The sequence below is a fragment of the Triturus cristatus genome, chromosome 7 (assembly GCF_964204655.1).
Source record: "Triturus cristatus chromosome 7, aTriCri1.1, whole genome shotgun sequence".
Classification (NCBI taxonomy): Eukaryota; Metazoa; Chordata; class Amphibia; order Caudata; family Salamandridae; genus Triturus; species Triturus cristatus.
The window spans coordinates 1,604,392,334-1,604,413,032 of record NC_140590.1 but is presented as its reverse complement, the minus strand read 5'-3'; the positions used below and the strand labels follow the sequence as shown (position 1 = coordinate 1,604,413,032).

At 46.4% G+C, this 20,699-nt stretch overlaps 1 protein-coding gene across 1 annotated transcript in view; it reads left to right on the top strand.

The window, feature by feature from the left end:
• SYCP2 (synaptonemal complex protein 2) overlaps positions 1-20,699 on the top strand; it is a 4,998,961-nt gene that overhangs the window by 852,443 nt on the left and 4,125,819 nt on the right. The window lies entirely within an intron of this gene.

Sequence of the window (20,699 nt, the reverse complement as noted above, 5' to 3'; positions counted from 1 at the left end):
CCAGCCCTCGCTAGCAAAAAAAACGTTATCTCCAATTCAGACACGGATCTCTACCACTGCGGGCTCTGTCAAATAAATGGTTGCCCTCTTCTTCTAGGTGGTGCCCCTGCCCTGGTTGTGTTCTTGTGGAGGAGACTGACTTGCATGTTTTGCTTTTTTGTCCCTCTTACACCAGGGCACGATCTAAATGGATCATTTCTCTTTGCAAATTAAGAGGTCTTAGGGACTATAGGGAAGTTTTCAGACTCTTAAAATATGATACGACCCCTGTGTTTGTATTTGCCACTTCGAGATTCCTCCTCTCTATGTGGTATGTACGGAATGCAATAATTAAGGCGAATGACGTCTAGCATTATGATGTTTTACTTGAGATTATTGTTCCCAATTTGGCCATTGATTGTTTTACTGTGCTATCTTTTTAGTATATTTTATTTCCTTTTAATGTATTATGGTATAATATGAACCATGAATTTTTATCAATGTGCAATATGTATTATATATTTGTGCTTTTATGGTTTGCAACCGAAATAAAGCTTTATGAATGATAAAATGAATAATGCAATCATTCAGAATGGTCACTTTTCCAGACGTTTCGCAGCAACTTATAAAAAACGGATATATGGCATCTTTGGACCTCAAAGATGCTTATTTTCACATACCCATTGAAATATTGCTCATATTCAAGGTAGCGTGTCACCACCTTCATTTCTATGTACTCCCATTCGGCCTGAAATGTGCTTCCAGAATATTTACAAAGTGCATGGTTCCAGTTGCTGCCCACCTGCAAAGTCGAATTCACCAGGTTTACTCATATCTAGATGAACGGATTTTCAAGGGCTCATCCATAACCTCTACAAAAGTCTCATGGCCTTATTTAGATCTTGGCAGACGGGTTACTCTGGGTTACTCTGTCACAACAGTGATGGATATCCTGTCCGCCGAGATCTAAATCGGTTTCTGCCTTCATCAAATTTTTCTGAAGATTAGAACTGAACCTCAACAACAACATATCCTCTTTGAAGCACTCTCAAAGACTTCAATTGCTGGTAGCTAGAATAGATTCAAAGTAGTAGAAACTGTACTAATCGAATAACAGGCAATCTGCTGCCCTTTCACTAGCGAAACATTTGCACGAACAACCTCAAGTAAGAGTGCAGTTCCTCAAACAACTCCTTTGCATAATGTCATCAGGCATTGCGCTGTTCTCTTCCAGGGAATCCTCATCAATAGTCATAAGCACTGAATATTCCCGCCCATGTGCGGGGACCCCGGAAATAATAAAATTATATATGTAAAAACACATATATATACAGCTCTGTATATGTATAAACATATATCATTTTTTCCAAGCAAATGCAGCTCCCATAAAAGGCTGGGCAATGTAAATATACACATCCAATAACACATATATACATATATATATATATATATATATAAAGGTATAACAATACACCTAAATCTCTTTTTTTTTTTTTTTTTTTTTTTAATGAGGTAAACACTCATGAGAAAGCAAAAAATAAATAGAACAAAGTGTGGAAACACACAGATGTACAACACATTGCCAGCCTGCAGGCTGCATTGCAATATAATACCATAGAGACTAAAAAGCCCTGAACAGGTAAAAACTGGCACCGTGCCTTTAAGGCAGCCCTGACTTCCATATCCCATCATGCCTCAGGGGTGACAGTTAGGTCAGTTGTTCTTTCCGGCTCCTTCAGTCAGGACCCTGGAATTCAGCTCTCTTCTTTTTTGACTCTTTAGTCAAGAATTATTACTAATTTAAGATTTTTTTGGACTTCTTCTTAGAACTTCTTTGAGGAAGTCTGTATCCTGTGTTTTTCTGACTGACTTTTTTTGCTATTTTGTCAGAAAAATGCCTTCTTTATTTGTTCCATGTCCATCTTGTGGAAAAAAGAAGGCGGCTTCAGACACACATGAGGTGTGTATTATCTGTCTGCCGGACTCTCACTCTCCAGCAACATGCCATCATTGTGAAGACCTTTCCAAAAGGACTTTAAAGGAGAGGGAGAGGATTAGGCTGTATGGCCTAGCAGAACGGTCGACGTCGAAGCAGTTGGTCCCTGTTTGCTCCCCATCGACGTCGGGCTCGGCGTCGAAGACTCCAGCGGCGGGATCGTCGCTGAGAGGTGAGGAGTCAAGGGGAAGTCATGCTGCAAAGAGAAAATCGTCGTCGACTTTAGATTCAGCGTCGAAGCGGATGCGTTCGACGTCGACGGCGTCTAAAAGCTCGGCGTCGAGGACTCGGCGCCATAGTTCAACGTCGAAAAAGCATCTGTCGACGTCAAGAGAAGATCGATCGACGTCTGCACACAGATATCGTTCGTCGTCGAAAGAAAGACATCGTTCGACGTCGAGGTCGGCGAGACATCATTCGACGTCGCAAGAAGTACGTAGACGATCTCCACAGTCGACGTCGAGACCAAGATCGCCGTCAAGATCAAGATCGCCGTCGAGGAAACATCGTTCGACGGCGAAGAGGCTTTCGACGTCGTCGGAGCATTCGACGTCGAGACAGAAGTCTCCGTCAGGAGTGACGTCGAGGCAGACGCCTCCGTCAGGGCCGACGTCGAGGCAGGAGCCTCCGTCGGAGTCGACGTCGAGGCAGAGGCCTCCGTCGGAGTCGACGTCGAGGCAAAGGCCTCCGTCGGAGTCGAAGTCGAGGCAGGTGCCTCCGTCGGAGTCGACGTCGAGGCAGGTGCCTCCGTCCTCACAGGTCTCCAAAGCTTTGGTGAGGTACATGAAGCCTCCGTCGAAGATAATCTCGACGTCGAGACAAGAAGCTCGGAGCCTCGAAGATTCGAGTCAAAGATCTCCGGTGATAGGCCTATCACCGTCGAGGCAGCCCTCTGTTGAGGGTACGCAGGAGGTTTCACATATTCGCCTCACGATTCGACCAGTCTCAAGGCGGAAATCTCCTCATAGACTGATATATACGACTCCTGAATCACCGCGTCTCATATCTATCTCGCCTTCAGGATCAGAGGGCTCAGGTTCAAGATCAGAATCACCAGAGCTTGTGCATCAATCTCCAGTACCTGCAAGAGAAAGTTCGCAGGAGGAGGACAATGCTGTACCTCAAAGTCCCGTAAGGGAGATGCCTCAGGACCCTGCTATGCCAGACGCAATAAAGGCATCGCTAACAAGAATAAGGGGCGTGGTATTCCCAGCGACACCGATCAGACCAAGATCTCGAGAAAGAGAATCCCGAAGTCACAAGACTCCTGGGGGAGGAAAGTTTGCGGCTCAGCATCCTCAAGCCTTAAGGTTGCGAGTGCCTCGGCGCTTCTGGGGCGCTATGATAGGTCATTATGGGACTCTCTGCAGAGGTTCATTGACAAAGTTCCATCAGAGGACAGACGGGACTTTGAAGAGATTTTGCATGAGGGGAGTCTGGTTTCTAACCAGATCATAAGTGCAGCGGCAGACGGGGCAACACTGGCAGCGCATGAATATGCACATGGAGTCACAGCCAGAAGATCATCCTGGCTTAGATTGACGGCCTTGAAACCGGAAGCGCAGGCAAGAATTTTAAATCTGCCTTTCTCCGGTAGTTCTCTTTTTGGGTCCCATGCAGACGAAGAAATGGCCCGTATGAAAGCAGAGCTGGAGACCATGAAAGCTGTCGGGCTTGAAAGAGAAAAGAGTTTCGACGCCGCAAGGGAAATGACAGGCGCAGTTACCAACAGAGGGTTCAAACCCCTCATTGGCAAAAGAACCAGGACCAGCAAGGTCAAAAGAAACAGCAATACCAGTCCCGCAAGCCATCCAGGGGACGAGGTAACAACAGGCAGTCTAATGCTGGAAACAAAGCTCCGGGGAAGCAATGAGAAGCCGCTTCCTCCGATGCTGTCCACCGCTCCGGTGGGAGGAAGTGTTGCACATCATCTTCCAGAGTGGCAATCCATCACAAAGGACAAGTGGGTACTGAATATACTGCGTCATGGGTACTCGCTTCGTTTCAAAAGTCACCCCCCATCGATTCCTCCTGTCAATTCATCCCAGCATCTAAAGCAGCTCAGAGAAGAGGTAGCGACGCTACTACTCAAATCTGCAATAGAGAAAGTGCCCATAAACCAGAGAGGAAAGGGAGTTTACTCCAGATACTTTCTCATCCAAAAGAGGAGTGTGAAGGTAGAGTTCAGACCCATTTTAGACCTACGGATACTGAACAAGCACATAAGAAAGGAAAAATTTCGCATGCTGGCGCTCCACCAAATATATCCTCTTCTCCGGATGGGCGATTGGATGTGTTCACTGGACCTTCAGGATGCATATTTCCATATTCCCATCCTAAGGAATCATCGAAAATTTCTCAGGTTTGTGGTAGGCAACTCTCACTATCAGTTCAAAGTCCTCCCTTTTGGCCTGAAGTCAGCTCCTCGAGTATTCACAAAATGCGTGGCAGTAGTAGCGGCTGCTCTGAGACGCGCAGGAGTCTTCGTCTATCCCTACCTAGACGACTGGCTAATAAAGGGCTCATCACCACAGAATGTGCGGTCACAGCTGTCGCTATGCCTGAACTTATGTCGCAAGTTGGGTCTCAGAGTGAATGTCAAAAAGTCCAATTTTTCACCAACGCAGAGGATCCACTACCTGGGTGCAACTATAGACTCCGTAGTAGGAAAAGTGTTTCCTTCGGAGGAAAGACAGTCATCCATTATGCTAAAAGGCAGACAGATCATAACCAGCAATCTGTCGTCGGCAAGGCGAATCTCATCTCTGCTAGGGGCCATGGCATCCTGCATCTTCCTAGTGCCCAATGCCAGGCTAAGGATGCGTCCTCTCCAGCAAGATCTCGAAGACAAATGGGATCAAAGGAACTCCCTGTGGGAAGAAAAGGTTTGCCTCTCCTCTGCAGCCAAACAGTCAGTCAAGTGGTGGCTGAAGCCAAGGAATCTACAAGTGGGGATCCCCTTCCATCAAGAGCCCCCAATTCAGACCTTAATCACCGACGCATCCCTTCAGGGATGGGGTGCGCATTTTGGGACTCTGCAAACTCAGGGACGGTGGTCCAGCAGCGAGCAGTTGTACCACATCAACATGCTGGAGCTCAGGGCAGTCCACCTAGCCCTCAAAGCGTTCCTGCCTGCGATCACGACGAGTACCATTCTAGTACAGACGGACAATACCACCACAATGTACTACCTGAACAAGCAGGGGGGTACTCGATCCAGAACGCTCTCGCTGGAAGCTCAGTCCCTGTGGCACTGGATCCTAGCAAGGAACATCTCATTGAAAGCGGTGCACCTACCAGGAGAACTCAACGTGCAAGCAGACTTGCTCAGTCGGCATTTTCAAGAACCAGAGGACTGGGTAATCAACGACGAGGTGTTAGAAGACATCTTCGAGGAATGGGGGTGCCCGCAAGTGGACCTCTTCGCGGACGAGCAAAACACAAAATGCCGAGGCTTCGCCTCAAGATACCATCGACCAGGATCCCTAGGGAATGCCCTTTTGATCAATTGGTCAATGACATTTGTGTACGCTTTTCCGCCTCTCCCACTAATTCCCAAGGTGGTGACCAAGCTACAGAATTCATCTGCCAAGATGATCCTCATAGCACCGGACTGGCCGAGGCAGTGGTGGTACACGGATCTCCTACACATGTCGATCCGCCCCCACAAGCGGCTGCCATGCAGGCCGGACTTGTTATCCAAGATGCAGGGGAAGATTTACCATCCCAGCCTTCCCTCCCTGAGCTTAACAGCATGGCTCCTGAAGTCCTCCAGTATGGCCATCTGAACCTCCCTCAAGAGTGTATGTCCATACTGAAGGAAGCCAGGAGGCCTTCGACAAGACACTCCTACTTCTGTAAGTGGAAAAGATTTTATATATGGTGTGCTCAGCATCATTATGATCCCACTAAATGCCAGGAGGATGTAATTTTGCCCTATCTTCTACATTTAGCAAGGGCAGGGTTGAAATTTTCATCCATAAAGGTTCACCTAGCAGCCATAACAGCATACAGGCGTTCGCCTTCACAGCAGTCATTTTTTAAAGTGCAGGTAGTGAAGGATTTCTTGCAAAGACTCAAGAAAGTCTATCCCCCTGTTAGACCTCCCTCTCCTTCCTGGGAGCTAAACTTGGTTCTGTCGAAGCTCATGGGTTCGCCTTTTGAACCTATTCATAAGGCTACCCTACAGCACCTCACATGGAAGACAGCATTTTTAATAGCCATCACTTCAGCACGGAGGGTCAGTGAGATACAGGCCCTCTGTTCTAAAGAACCCTACACAATTTTTCATCTAAATAGGGTGGTGATGAGAACTCATCCTTCGTTTCTACCCAAGGTGGTATCGGAATTTCATGTAAACCAAGCCATCTCCTTACCAACCTTTTTTCCCAACCCCTCCTCTCCGGCAGAGAGGGCGTTGCATTCTCTAGATGTCAAAAGGGTCCTAAAATTCTACCTAGATAGGACTAAGAATGTCAGGAAATCTGATCAATTGTTTGTGAACTATGGGGTTGTCCGTATGGGCTTTGCTGCATCCAAACGTTCCATTGCTAGGTGGATTGTTTCAAGTATTACATTGGCCTACCAACTGGCTCAGAAACCATTGGGGGCGCGCCCTAAAGCGCATTCGACAAGAGGAAAAGCGGCTACCGCGGCTTTTCTCAATAATGTCCCACTCTCCGAGATCTGCAAGGCAGCCACTTGGAGGTCTGTCCACACTTTTACCAGGCATTATTGTCTGGATTCGGACACCAGAGCAGACACTCAAGTAGGACAAGCCTCCTTGAGGAATCTGTTCCATGCATAATCATTTTCATGATTCTCTTTCTCCATGGGTGATACAACCTTAGTTTCATTTGCCTGCTGGTGGAAGGGGAGCTTGCTACTCTATTCAGTGCTTATGACTATTGATGAGGATCCCCTAGAAGAGAAGGGTAAGTTACTTACCTGTAATTCTAGTTCTCTTCCAGGGGTATCCTCATCAAAGTCATAAGCAACCCACCCACCTCCCCAGGCAAATGAGAAGAAGTGTATTATTCATTATGGAAAGGATATATCTTTGTGTTAAGGACTACGGTCCCGCAAAGAACAACTGACCTAACTGTCACCCCTGAGGCATGATGGGATATGGAAGTCAGGGCTGCCTTAAAGGCACGGTGCCAGTTTTTACCTGTTCAGGGCTTTTTAGTCTCTATGGTATTATATTGCAATGCAGCCTGCAGGCTGGCAATGTGTTGTACATCTGTGTGTTTCCACACTTTGTTCTATTTATTTTTTGCTTTCTCATGAGTGTTTACCTCATTAAAAAAAAAAAAAAAAAAAAAAGAGATTTAGGTGTATTGTTATACCTTTATATATATATATATATATATATATATGTATATATGTGTTATTGGATGTGTATATTTACATTGCCCAGCCTTTTATGGGAGCTGCATTTGCTTGGAAAAAATGATATATGTTTATACATATACAGAGCTGTATATATATGTGTTTTTACATATATAATTTTATTATTTCCGGGGTCCCCGCACATGGGCGGGAATATTCAGTGCTTATGACTTTGATGAGGATACCCCTGGAAGAGAACTAGAATTACAGGTAAGTAACTACGCGCCCCTAACTGAAAGAGTGATGTTTCTGCTTGATATAGAAAGTCCATGAACCAATATCGGCTCGGCCAGGAATGCATGGGAGAACACTGAAGGCTTTTCAGATGGCTCTCAACTTCACAACATTTATGTAAAGTTTTGTTTCTTGACTGTACCAAAGGCCTTGTGCCAAGAGATTGTGAAGGTGGGTACCCCACTCCTCCACTGATCCATTCTAAGTCACCACAAAATTAGATTTGGGGGTGGAAGGAAAGTGAGGAATAGCCCTGGATTGTTTGATGACCTCCTCCAGGAGAGTGCATGTCTCATTTTTAGGTCTCGCCGACGCAGCGCGCATGCGCTGCATAGGAAAAAGACCTTTAGCAATTGCTTCACTTTTGCAGGTAAAAACGTGCACGCGTTGCATTGCTTTCAATGGCAACGCGTGCATGTTTGGCGATTCCCTTGCGGGAGCGAGCTTTGACAGATGGTTCCTGCTCGCTCCCACAAGGGAATCCGGCGCAGCCCCCCTCCTCTCTCCCCTCCCCCTGCTGCCTCCTCCTCTCCTTATCAGCGTGAGGCGTGGGCGCTTGTTGCATATGTTCCGGATTTTTGTTATTTACAACCGTGGATGAAATCCTATTCACATGATTGTTTTTTGCATGTAGAAAATCGAAAGTTAGGCCATTATATGAAAACTGCTTAATGCTAAAAAAGAGAAGTTCATTTAACAACTCATATTTCCTTCTTGGCATTTGTTTAGTTGTTGAAAGAGCAGAGATGGAACAAGTAAAAGTTTCTGCCAATATACAGTGGTGGTACTAAAGAGTCAGAATTAAATCCAGAGTTAAGATTCGGATTCCTATTTCTATAAAAGCTTTAGTCATTAGTTTTCTAGAGTAATGTTTATTAGGTCAAGCGTGCAGGCAGCGCACATGTGCTGTTGCTATGTCGACGATCTATTGTATCTAAAAAAAAAAAACTCAGTAAGAGGGGCTTTTAGCCCGTTTATTACTTACCATGTATTGGCATCATTATCACTCTAATATGCTGCTTCCTCATTCTGCAGTGCATATAATGGCGTCACTTCCTGCTCTTTGTGTGGAGCACGCATCAAGTACATATTGATTCCCCTTAATTAGTGTCCATTCGCTGTAATTGATGTACTATTTCATCTTTTTTTGCAGTTTTTGAGGGCTTTACATAAGCACCAGTTACATTGCACATTTTTACATTAAACTTTTTTAGGCAGAGGGAGATTAATTGATTTGCCCAGAATCACAGGATGTTGAGGCGATGCCGAGACTGGAGCCTGGTTCCTCAGTTTGGAAGGCTGCATGTTTGCCCGCAGCGCCACATCCTTGCTTCTCCCTGCCACCCACTCCTCTGTTCAGGTTTTGTGTGGAAATGGTCTGTTCCGGATTTTCAAGAATTTATAATTAGTTGTTGCTAAAGCTTGCTCTGTTATTGTGTGGCACGTCGTGCGCATTGTACTCGTCCTGCTTCAAACTCCGTGTTTACAGTTATATAGCACCTATTTGGCTCTAGAGTAGCCTTGGTGTGCTGGAACACTTGTACAAAACCTACCCACTTTGTGTCTTAGCATGGGAACAGCCTGGTTTTATAATCTAGGAGATCTTCAAAAACACAATGTATTATTGTACGCTGTTTGTGTAGGAGAGCCCCCTCCTTGCTTCGCTCAGTGATGCTCCTTCCCCCCTCCATGACAGAATCCTGCAGACCTTAGCCCCCAGGCCCCCCTTTGATCCCTGGCTGGATACAGAGCCCTGATCAGCAGCCCTGAGAGCATGTACATAGTCCATTGATGCAGAAGTGCTGGTAAGATCTCAAGTCAGGACAGGGGACTGAGGGGGTTTATCTGGCAGACCTGACTCCCATGCATTGCCTTAAACTGAGCATCTAGCAGCGGGAGGAATCTTGAAACATTCAACACTCAATAATGTATCCCCCCCCAAGTCTCTCACAGCAGCACAAGCTTTATTATTTTTCATTTGGTGCCCGGGTCCACATCCAGGAGTGGAACGGTCCTCTTCAACAAGGATGACCTATTTATTTTAAGTCGCTTCCTGCTTTGGTACGCTGTTAATGACACAGTGTTGTTATGGGCCAACACTTCAGAAGGATGAGAGGCTGCGTCAATCCGTCAAGAAGGGGAAACAAACCTCTTTCGCAGGTTCACAAGTCCATCAAGCTATCTAATATGCTGCTAGAACTGGGGAAAGTTGGCTTTTGAGATATGAAAGGAGTAATGGGAGAGCAGTATGTTTTTTTTGTTTGTTCCGGAAGAGGGCCGGGCATTATGAAAGTTGCCCTTGCATTGCAAAGACATGGGGTGTCACCCATGTCAATGACTAGGAGCTCTGCGCCAGAGGATGCAGTGTAAATCTAGCCGGTGCTCGCACACAGGGCACATGTGTCTGAGCAAGGTGGCACGCACAGGGACATCTTAAGGATTTTGGGAGCCCCGGGCCAAGTGTATTTTGGGGGACCTTGTGCGGAGAGCTTTGAACTTATGATCCAGTTTCAGCTCTCTCGCGTCCTCTTTAGCCAGATAACAAACAGTGCACAGACGCACTGGTTCACATTCCAACTGTGTTTATAGTTAACATTAAGGGATAGTGATGTATGTTTTCAATATTGTAATGCAGTAGAAGCTCACTAATACTACTGCAAATAAGCACTGTGACATCCTCCTATTTCTCATATGTGAGATCCTGTTTGGATCTGAAAGAAACATTTTTTATGGATGTTGCATGAAACAAAAATAACCTTTGCCTGCAAAACGTCTGTAATAGACTCTTACACATTACCCAGATTAAATATAAATGAAAGTAAACTGCTATTTGCAACAGTCTGTTTAAGAATTATTCATGGTCATCAAGGCAAGACTTTCTGCAGAACAGTGTTGGATGTATCAGGGGGCCCCTGAAAGGTGGGGGCCCTGGGCCAGAGCCCACTTTGCCTATGCGTTAAAATGTCTCTTGGAGCGCACGCATGAACCGGAGATACCAGTCCCAGTGCTGTCGGCCTGCAGGCACTGACCGCCTGCACCGTGAAATGGGTAAAGTGGAGTTCATCTTTTCACAGAATATTTACTGGCTCTGAAAATGCCATAACTTGACTATAATCTACAAATTAAACGCACACAGCCAAATAGAGGAGGTTCTGTGTCTTATGCCCTTCCATTTCAAATCCAAGCCTATCACAGTTTGCCCCATTATTACCGCGTGCTCAATCAGGACTGAAACTTGTTTAAATAAAAGTTCACTTTTGTGGCCATTTAAAAATACTGAAGATCTACAAAAGAATCATCCTTTACTTTTCAGAGTCTTTCCACCATAAAGAACTCCCCACATGAAGTGGGAGTTGATCATTGAACACAATACTTTCCCAACTGTTGGCAGCCCATTCCAGTCGAACCAATCCACAAGGCTCACATAAAATATCTCTCTTGGAAAATAGTAAGAAAGTAAGTAATATTTTTCTAAAGCATGTGAATGCCAAGGCATCTTAGCCCTAATGAGTGCTTTAACTAATCAATAGACTGAGAGACATACTTTAGACACTAGAAACAAAGAGTCAAGTGTTCAAGTATTTTCTAAAGATCAGCCTGCTTGTTAGAGACCTCAATGAAAATGGCATGGTGTTCCACAGCTTACAGGCCAAGTGCAAAAAACTTCTGCCCCCTCGATTTGTCTTCTTGACCTTGGGGATAACCACCAGTTGGTGGTGGATGATCGTATGTCACATTGAGGGTCTTGCCACCTAAGTGACTTCTGAAAGATGGAAAGGCCAGAACCATGGAGGGCCTTGTGTAAAATACATAAGACCATACATTTTACCCTAGCCTGGATAGGCAGCCAGTGTAGATCCCTAATGTTCTTTGATATAGGGCTAAATGTTTTGAATTTTTAGTAGTAAGCGGGCTGCTACATTCTGCACAGTCTGAAGCTTTGATTACAAACGCTTCTGTGCTCCCAAATAGAGAGCATTACAGTAATCTATCTTTTATAGAACCAAGGCAACTATTACCATTTTTTGCAAGTCTAATGGGATGAATGGAAATATCTTTTTTTAAATCTTCAAGATATAAAAACATGAAGATGTAACATGATTGATCTGTTCTGAGAAGCACAGTCGATCATAAATACCAGATCTTTTACTTTTCGGACTGGGGATGGGCACGGCCCTGAGGGGACCGGCCACCAAGGATCGTTCCAGAAAGAGTTGTTATTTTCAAAGAGTAAAACCTCTGATTTCTAAGTATTCAGCTTGAAAATTTTTCCTGCATCTATCTGTAGATGTGTGCCATACAGTTATTATTTTCTTTGGCCACACCGTCTGACTCAGATGAAAATGATACCACTATCTGTGTATCATCCATGTAAGAAATTGCAGAGAAACCGTGAGATCGAATGAGTTGTGCCAATTCGAGGATGTTGAATAGTGTTGGGGATAATGACGAGCCCTAAAGAATGTTACAGGGAAGAGGGAAAGGGTTTGATACATGCCCTCCCAACACCACTGTCTGCTCTCTGTTTGACACAAAAGAACGGAGTAGGCTCAGCGCAATACCATTGAGCCCCAGATACTGTAGTCGATTGACAAGTACTTCATGGTTAACTGTGTCAAACAAAGCTGAGAGGTCCAACAAAATAAGTGCCGCCTTCCCTTCCCTTTCTACCTGCATTTGAATCTCTTCCGTAAGCTGCAATCCATGCTGATTCTGTGCAATGCTATGGCCTAAAACCGTGTTGAAATGGATCCAACTGATGATTTGCTTCCAAGAAGGCAATTAGGTCTTCATTTAAAGCTTTTTCTGAGATCTTAGAGGGGAGCGGTAGGCAGGAAATAGACCTCTGTATGATCGTCTGAAGGTTTTTTTCAAGATAGGGCGAACCAGAAATGTTTTCCAGACTATTGGAAAGTGCCCTGAACTAAGTAATATATTTAGAAGTGAAACAAGGTGAGTTGCAATCGTGTGGGGAACCAATTGTAATAAATAAGGCAGACACGGGTCTGTAGGCGATCCTGATTTAGTGGTTTCCAAAAGTCCTGACACTCTTTCCAACATAAAAGGAGTAAAATTGTTGAAACCATCCTGTGTGTCCTTAAGATTATCATCCAGCTTTACATGTGCACAGCAAGTAGACTCAGCCAAGTGTCTTTCTGATTAGCAGAAAATGCCTCACAGACAACATTTACTTTCCTGTACAAAAATTCAGCTTTTTTTTTCAAAAATCTTGATCTGGGGTAAACGGTTTACTCTGATCAAAGTTCCAAAGCGCAGACACAGGTTTGAAGAGTTCTCTGGTTGAGTTCCTGGCTAAACCAATTTTCTTAGTAAAGAATTTCGCATTTGCTGAAACAATAGCCGCTTTATACTCTTCAATAACTATTTAGTAGCTATTCTTCTCTTCCAAACAATAGTTTTTCCTCCATCTTCGCTCTTGTGCCCTACATTTAATTTTGAGTTTTTTTTTTTATTTCAAACGTGTACCACAGAGCTGATGGATTTTTCCTATGGCTTAATCTATGTTTTTCTGGGGCAAGATGGGTGACCGCAGAATTAATCCAGCTTGCAAAGTTTTGGGCCACAGAATCAATAGCCTTGTCTAAACGTGGAATATGACTGTGTAAAGCCAGGTCTAGCTCCAATGTATTGATCTTCCACCAAGGGCGCGTTTTAGGGGGGCAGAGCTTGCCAGCGCCGTTGATGGCCGCCTGAGAGACGAACTCCGCACAACCATCTAGCAATCCTGAATAAATCCCGCATTAGCAGACAGTGCCACTTTACCAACGTGGCGCCTTCCATCCCGGAGGTGCCCTGCTATGTGTTGACCTACTTCCGATGCCTGGAGTTACTGTGAGAGCGGGGCTGACGATCTCGACCACGAGACGCGCCGAACAGGCCTCAAAGCCCCGACCTCCCGTACCATCCTGCACCCCAAGGTTTCTCGTGGGCGAGGTGTGTCCGGGTGCCGGCGGGAGCCGCAAGGCAGCGGTGCACACTCCCGGAGGCTCATAATCGGCCTTGGTGTATGGAGACCGTCTAGTGCCATCACCACCTCCCGTGTGCGGTATCCGGACAACGAGCACAATTGGCAAATAGCTGTCGCCGGTGAGCGCTTCGTCACCGAGAATCCACGACTGCTGAAGATCGGGGACGCAGACGGTATCGGTAGTGGGCGGACCCCTTGACGAGCCCCCGAGCCCTGTGGATCTATGAACCAGTGCGCCCTGGGGGCTTGGGTCGACGGGTGCTGGGCGCGAGGCAAGGTACAGAGCAAGACCCCCCATCTTGTGCGACTGGGCCTGCGATGACGGCATTTTGAAACTGGGCAGCCACGTGGGGTTTGGAACGTGCACAGACTCTGCTGCCGCCACACTGGTACACCCTGGATTATTGAGACCTCCATAGGCTGGCGAAGATAGGCAGAACGGATAGAACACAACCAAAATTGTTGTTCGATCAGTGCAAACATAGAGAGCGTGCGAGATCTGCTGATGAGGGAGAAAATGGAAGGGACCAACTGCGGGGGGCACAGCATGGCGACATCAGGACCATGCTCGCTTCGATGGAGAAGAGCCTACAGAACTCACTAGCTGTCTTGGGCACAAAGATGGACTCCCTCTCATATTGCATGGACAGAATGTCCGAGAGACTTGACAAACACGCGGAACGCATTGACATGGCCGAACGCCGTATCACAGAGATGAAAGATTCGCAGACGACGTTGGACTCGGACCACAAAAAATTAGGCAAGGTGCTACTAGTGTTGCAAGACAAGGCTGAAGACCTGGAGGCAAGGTCTCGGAGGAGCAACCTGAGAATTACGGGCCTGCCTGAGTCGACGCCGACTGGCAATATGGAACAATTTATTGAGAAATTGCTGGTCACGCACCTTGGTAGCGACACCTTTTCACCCATGTTTGTGGTCGAGAGAGCACACCGCTCCCTGGGCCCGCGCCCGCCGCCTGGTGCCCCCCCTGAGGCCAATAATTGCAAAACTACTAAACTACCACGACGGAGATACAGCGCTGAGAGTAGCCAGGGACAAACAGACTTTACATTACGAAGGCTCTGCCCTCTCACTGTTTCCAGACTTTACGATGAAAGTCCAGGAGGCATGGCGACAATTTGCGCCACTCAAGAGGCAGTTAAAAGAGCACAACATAGACTATGCAATGCTGTATCCGGCTCGCCTTTGTGTCAACTGCCAGGGCTAATCGCGAATCTTCACTGACCCCAAGGCTTTACAGAAAGCCATGAATGACTGGGCTAGGGAACAACGTCACGGCCCGGACAGGGACTCTTTAACCGGAGCGGATGGAGGTTCCTTGGATGAACAGGACTGAACTCATGCCCGACCACATCACAGATAAGATTTAGATTTATTAATAAGGTTGGGATGGAATATGACACTGCCAAATATGAGTCCTCACTGTTCCCAGGGGGCACTGGTTGGCTACATGGGTTTTGACCGCACTATGGAAGTCTTATTGTTGTTGCTCCCCCTCCCACTCTAGTTTGAAGACCCGAGAAATGATGCGGTGTGGTCATGGTCAGATCTTATGCACCACATGTACAGCGGGGGTAGGAAATGCTCTCCTTTTTGCTAATGCGTAATATAAGTTTGATGGTGTGAGGGGTGGTTAGATTGCTAAACATTGAAGTTTGACTGGACTTTGTTGGCAACCTCCGCCTGCGAATGACTCACGCTTGGGGTATTGTTATTTTTGGGTGGGATTGGTGACAGCTGTTTCGAACTGCATTGCATAAGTTCTGTTCGGGGGGTTTATGGGTATTTTTCATCGGGTCACGGTTGGGGGTGTCCTTATGTGGGTGGAGGGATGAGGGTTTATGAGACTCAGACGACATAAGCTACACGGTGTTAGGCATTCACACTCGCTATACTTCAAATTTGCGCCACACACAGTTACGCAATGTCAACGTCGTCTAATCCCCGGATGCATACAGCTGAACACAGTCGGGAGACAAAAGTAGACACTTTCAGAGCACTCACATGGAATGTCAGAGGGCTGAATGATTACAGAAAAGTACGTAAAGTCCTTTCTTACCTGACGAGACAGGAGATAGATGTTGCCCTACTGCAAAAAATGCACCTCCCATCCAACTCCTCTATGTTACGCTGCAGAGGTTTGCACGGCAACATTCATGATGCAGGTTTTACCAATCATGCGAGGGGTACTCACTTGGGTCAATCCTAAGTCGTTCCTCTCCCTTGATCTGGTGGCCACTGACAAAGACGGTAGATACACGATTTCGAGGTGCAGGGGAAAGGGCATGGACCTACTCATACTTAATATTTGCGGCCCTAACTTTGACAACCCGGAGTTCTTTTCTGCATTGTCAGATAGAGTAGGCTGCTTCAGCGAAGGTGTGCAACTTTGGGGGGTGTATTTTAATCTGGTTCGGGACCCAAGACTAGATAGATCGGGGGGACCAGAGAGACATATCACAGCAGCTGCTCGGGCGGTAGAGAGTGCGATTGTTAGGTTTGATCTAAGTGACGTGTGGCGCCAGAGATACCCGCACAGGGGAGACTTTACACACTACTCAGCGTATCACAACCTACATACCCGTATTGACTATTGGCTGGCAGCTAGACACTCAGCGAAAGTGTCTGCTTGTGTAGTTCGTTACCCCGTACATTTTCAGACCATTCACCAATCCTACTGGTGATGGACACCCCCCGCAGGATCATTCCTCCATTCACATGGCGGTTTCCACCCTACTCGACGCGGTCTTTAAAGAAGAATTGGCAGAAGCAATTGAAACGTTTGTTGATAAGAATGTGGCCTCGGTTGATGACTATCAAGTCGTCTGGGAGACGTTTAAAGTCTATATTCGGGGGACACATTATCAAAACACTCGAGGGTCCTCAGAGCTATTCGGAAACGCCTATCGGACTTAGAGGACTGAACTCTATACATCCCGCAGTACCACCTCAGAGGAAGAGATTATAGATTATTTAACACATATGAAACTTCCATGGCTCACTAACACGCACCGAGAGTTCCTCATGAGACCCATTGAAAGGGATGGAATTGTTCTAGCTTTGTCCAGTATGAGGGCGGGGAGTGCTCCAGGGTCAGACGGCCTTACAGTATCCTTTTATAGGGCCTTCTTAGATCTACTACTTCCGCAGCTGACTACACTATTCGACGATTTGTGCGTTACGGGAACTATGCCACCATCCATGACAAAAGCAGTGATAGTGGCTATCCTAAAACCCTGTAAGCCCCAGAAGACTGTGCCTCTTACCGCCCGCTCTCATTACTCAACGTGGATACGAAAATATTCGCAAAAATTCTCGCCAACGTTTTGGTTTCTCTCGCCCCAACCCTAGTTGCACCGGAACAGGCGGGCTTTGTGCCAGGTAGGAACTTGACTTATAATCTGCATACAGTTTTCGGAGCACTGCAACATATCCGCCCGGAGACACCTGCAGTAGCTGTCTTCCTATATATAGAGAAAGCCTTCAACTCTGTCGAATGGCCCTTTATGACGCAAGTACTGACTAGGATGGGTGTAGGTCCGGTTTTCCTTCAATTGATAGGTGTTCTCTATAATAGACCCTCTGCCAGAATACAAATAGGCAAACTAGTGACAGACTCCATATGTATTTCAAGGGACATGCGTCAAGGCTGCCCCTTATCTCCTTTACTATATGTGTTAGTGGCGGAACCTCTTGCGTGCACGCTTAGGGAATATCACCAGCATCGAGGTATTCGTTTTCCGCGCTATCAACTTATTGCTTCCACCTACGCCGATGACACACTCCTATATGTAAGAAACCCGGAATCCAACCTTTCTATAGTCCTCCAAGAGGTGGTGCTCTTTGGAGCCCTGTCAGGCCTACATGTCAACTAGCCGAAATCCATTATTTTTTCACTTACACCGAACACACACCGAATAGAACTGGACTACCCATTGCAATGGTCTACGGATGCAGTGAGATATTTGGGTATAAAAGTACACACAGATTCCGAGATAGTGTTCAGGGAAAATTACGGAGCAACCTTTAGCAGACTAGAAGATGATGTTGAGCGATGGATATGGCTCCCCCTGTCTTTACTTGGCAGAATTTCCATCATGAAAATGGTGGTGTTACCGCGCCTTTTGTTTTTATTCTCCAATATCCCTATGGTTCTTCGACGCGCCTTCTTCAGCCATCTAACCAACCTGATGGTGAAATTAGCTTGGTCAGGTAAACAACTGCTTGTTAAGTGGCAAATTATGCTCCTACCTTACCATATGTGTGGGCTGAGAGCACCAGATTTCGAATTATATTACAGAGCTGCACAGTGCGCACACGCCTACTATTGGATGCACGGCTCCCCAGACATCCCGCATCTTCGAATAGAAACTGAGGTGGCGACACCACTTCCACTTCCTGCGTTGTTGTTTCAGGCAACGCACCAGAGGACGGGTATTCTAGACTTGATTAATGCAACAACACGCGCTTGGCACCACCTATTACAACTACAAGTGGGCGCGATTTTATATTCACCGTCTACCGCACTCGATTGGTGCTTATGGCTGCCGCCATGTAGAGAAAAAGGGGTCACACGAGCACTCAACACACTGGGCATACAGACAGTGGGTGAGCTATTTGATGATGGGGTGTCCAAGACTTGGGAGGATTTTAATACTATTGAGCCGAAACCCACTATGTTAACAAAATTCCAGTTCCACAGAACACGACACGCGTTGCGCAACACTCTAGGAGATGAATATCTTGAACCCCCAGAACTACTAGCTTTAACGCACATCATCCGTGCGAAATCCCCACTATGAATAGTTTCCACAATTTATAAATTATCTATGTCATACAGAGAAAACCTTACACCAAGGCCCGATTAGCCTGGCAACGGGACTTGAATATAGACATAGCTGACACTATGTGGACCTACTGCTGCACCAGCACCCAACGTATCTCACTAAATGGGAGACACAGATTGATACACTTTAAATACCTCAATAGGGTATACTCCACCCCAGAGAGACTGCACAGATATTGACTGCGGGAAGACCCAGCGTGCGAACGCTGCGCAGCACTGCCAGCTGATTTCCTCCATTTAGCCTGGTCCTGCTCTGGGACCTCTGCTTTCTGGGGCTTAGTCTTCAAAGAACTAGGCCAAATCACTAAGCTAGCCCTCGCACCGGACCCAGCATTGGCCTTAATGGGCTATTCTAAATCGATACCCAATGGGGTCCGTAGACTGGTGGTGTAGTGTGGGTTAACCACGCCCTATGTACAACGCTAAGTTAGCATAACCTCGATGGCTGTTAGAAAGCCAGCTTGCTGCTTCTGCTGCTTTTGCACACGACACTGTTGTTACATGTTATTCATTCGAGAACTGCTGACTCGACTTTGCTTCACATGAGAACCGTCTGTTGTTTAACATCCTTAACAGCGAGCTGTGACCTTGGTCTGTACACCGTGTAAGGAACGAGTCTGGGTCACTAGACGGGGCAGGTTGTTGTGTTCATGTTGATCGTACCACTTCTTAGCCATAACATACATACAGCTGCCAATACCTGAAAGACGAGCCCTTTAATATTACAGAGCAGCATGTTTTCTGACACATTCGAAACGAAAAGCTGTTGCAGGAGAGAGCCTAGCTGATCCTGTGATGTGATTCCACTAAGCTGATCTATAAGGTATGGGGTCCCCCATGCAAGCCTAATAGACCTTCTATTAGTCTAATAATACCTTATTAGTTGCTAGAGAAAGGAGGGTGGTTGCTTTCCACTGTCATTATTATTATGATTGCTCCTTTCATTTTCTATGGTATTGTAACAATGCTGATGGTGCTGATCCTAACCATTTGTCTGCTTGTGTTAGCCAAAGTACTGCATCTTAGGACGCGAGGTTTATAAAATAACCTCTTTAAACTTTACCGTGTCTTTGTTATTCTGTTGTGGACTGATATATAGCTACCAACGGGTACTTCGGATTCCCACCACTCCTGAGAGTATCTAAGTCGCTTGTTCTGGGTTGTCTATACATTGGGACCGCCGAGCTAAATCTCGGATAATGAATGTGACACTAAGCTAGTCGGATAGGGGTTCTTAGTTCTGAGGGGATTTTCTGGTAAAACCACAATTCTCTGAGGTCCTGGTTTCCTGCGCATAGTTCTGTGCATAAGCAGAATCCCTGCAACATGGCGCACCTAACGTTTGGTCTTTTGATCTGAAACGCCTTAGTAGTGCTTTTATTAGTCCACAACGCCCTCACTCTAGTTTCCGGACAACGGGAGTGACGGCTTAACCTACCTAGGTTTCGACTAAAGGTTCTTTCAAGCTTCATAATTAAAAAGGTTTTCTTTTTCTGAACCCCAGTGCTACAGTATAGCTTTTTGTTGTTCTTCTGAGTGTGCCGATGTCGGTCAATGTTGCCGCGCATAGTAGGGTTCCCCTGACCGCACATTTGAGGGTCTATGGGGTCCCAGATGATGGCTTGGCTGTTATTTTAGTGGTGGGCGCTGATGCGGCGTTCCCGTACGAGTTGTTTTACTCTTGGGTGACGTTTGACAAAGTGGATGCAAACGACAATTTGTTCCACGAATATACTCACACCGCGATGCCTGCAGCCTATGCCCCATATCGGACTCTCGAGATTCCCCTTACTGCCTGGCAGCATACTATTTGGCTTAATGGCGCCCTTCCCCATGCGGTAGCGCCGGCGAGAATGGGCCCGTTGTCAATTGCAGGGGCCACATGGCCGGTGCTAGCCGGTTATACACCCCATCCCCGCTACATGACTGTGGCGGTGGCGGAGTTACGAGTGCTACACACTGCCCTGATTACGGTCCATAGGGCGTTAGTGCAGTACGTGTCTCGCAATGTGCAGGTGGGGGCACCTGTGGTTGCGGGCCACACGACTGACCATCATGCGACGGTCATCAGTCCAGTTATGGTTAATTCGGTTGTCGGCAAGCGCCCCCAAAATAGGGATGAATTCCCTTACTGGCTTGCTGAAAAATTTTATCAATTTGAAGCCGTGTTTCCCAATACTTCTCCTGTGGATAAACACAGGATACTCACTATAACATTGCCTAAGGACCTAGTCCCGGATATT